This window comes from Pteropus vampyrus, unplaced genomic scaffold, assembly GCF_000151845.1.
Source record: "Pteropus vampyrus isolate Shadow unplaced genomic scaffold, Pvam_2.0 Scaffold488, whole genome shotgun sequence".
Lineage (NCBI taxonomy): Eukaryota > Metazoa > Chordata > Mammalia > Chiroptera > Pteropodidae > Pteropus > Pteropus vampyrus.
Window position 1 is genome coordinate 43505 of NW_011889269.1, and position 1945 is coordinate 45449.

General features: G+C 45.6%; 1 non-coding gene across 1 annotated transcript; it reads right to left on the reverse strand.

Annotated features, from left to right (window-relative positions):
• Positions 1-1105: 1105 nt before the first annotated feature.
• On the reverse strand, positions 1106-1187 carry TRNAL-AAG. The gene has a single exon. It is a non-coding gene; the product is annotated as a tRNA-Leu (tRNA).
• Between the last annotated feature and the right edge of the window lie 758 nt (positions 1188-1945).

Sequence of the window (1945 nt, forward strand, 5' to 3'; positions counted from 1 at the left end):
ATGAACTTGAAGTTTCTCTTAATGCTTCTTTTAAGGACATGGGCCACCCTCCATTCTTTCACCACCTCCCAAAATGAGGTTTCTCCTCTTAGCCCAAAGGTGCTCACTCCTTCACGACCTCCCCAAAGATACACTAAGAAAGGGACAACACTTAGATTCAACCTGGGTTGCAGTGGACACCGAATTCCACCCATTCGCTCTCCAGGACCCCCAAACCAGGTGATAGATCCAGAAGTACACTGTACTTACAGTTCAAGAGGTGAAAATGTGTACTAGTTCAGATTATGAGTCGAAACATTCTGGGCTCTCTGATAGCAGTGTGCAGGGCAATGAATGAATTTTCCAAGTTGGTTGTCAAAGGCCCTTAACTCAAGTCTACAGGAATTGAAACACCTCCCTCCTCCCCTGATATTGTCTTCTTGGTGAGTCGCATCTCCGGAAAGGCTCACTCAGACCCTCTCCTTCCTTCTCGATTCCTGATAGAGGAAGACCCAGAGGGAGTGGGAGACGCTGCATTGGGAGACCGGAAATGGGACAAAGGAGTGGGGAGGCAGAATCGTCCCAGCTCAGACAGGACAATGGTGAGGACTCAAAGAGTCTGCTCTTACTGTCACTGATGTGCACGGGCGACCGTACAGACAGACAAGGGTCTATTTCTTGCCGAAGGAATTGCGCCTTGAAATTCTCTCAAAAACTGCCTGCAAAGCCTCTGAGTTCCCATTTATGAGGGTGAAAAAAAATGTAAAAAACAAAACAAAACCTCCAAAACCCAAATGAACAACAACAAAAAAAACCACTCCCTATTCCATCCCAGCCCTTATATCAATCCTCCTGCCGTAGGTGACCTCCTTTTGAGGTCATGCCTGCCAACATCAAATCTTAAAACTTGTTTGTTCCCGTCCCCTACTTTCCTGGTGAACTTCGTCTTTGAAGACTTATTGAGACGTTACTAATTGGCAAAATTTTTCCGAGTGCTACATGGCCAGAAATATGGATCCACTAGACTTAAAAGGTCACTCGCACACTCAGCCCCAATATGCTGGTTTCTTAACGACATTCATCATCCTTTGAACTCAGTTCTGCAACTGGTAATAAGGAGGAACGCTGGCAGTGGTGGGATTCGAACCCACGCCCCCGAAGAGACTGGAGCCTTAATCCAGCGCCTTAGACCGCTCGGCCACACTACCAGAACGTGGCACCATCCTAACTCTCCTCACACTCGAATACCATCAAAAAGGAATTGGATGAAGCGTTTAAGTGACAGCAAGATTTACTACAAAAGCTTACTTTTCCCCATCCGTTCTGGATTGTTCATCTCCCACCTAGGGCTTCAAAGGGAATATCTTAATGAGTGAACGAAATCTGTATCGCACATTGGGCTGTGGGCCTTTTGCAGGTGTTGATTATGTTTTATTCTTGTTGGTTTCCTCTCAGTCTTGCCACAAATTTCTCAGAAAGATAAATGAAGGTCAAAGCCAATTAAGGCCACAAAAATCCTAGCTTCGAGGGAGCATGACTTATCAAATGGAGTTTCAGAGCTTTTACAAATGATTGAGCACCTACTCAGAGCTAGAATCTAACCAACAACCTAAAGATGCCAATGGAACTCTACAGTTCTCCTTTTCACCAGCTGAGATAGCAAAGTGTGCACACAGGCTCTACCAAATTATTTCTTCAGAGAAGGGGAAGCCCTTCACATGGTTTTACATTCTATTCATAAGACACTTGGTGATGTTTTCTTTCTGCTCTCAAAGAGAGAGAGAGAGCACATGTTAATGCCATTTGAATTTGATGGTTTAGGGGTCTCCCAGGTCATCTCAACATTGCAAATATACCCTCTGAGTCTGCTCTTGTTGCTCAGGGACTTTCCGAGGAAATGTCCAGGTAAACAGAGGGCAGCGCTCAAGTTCCCTGCTGACAAACTCTGCTTCTCCTGGGGGCAAAG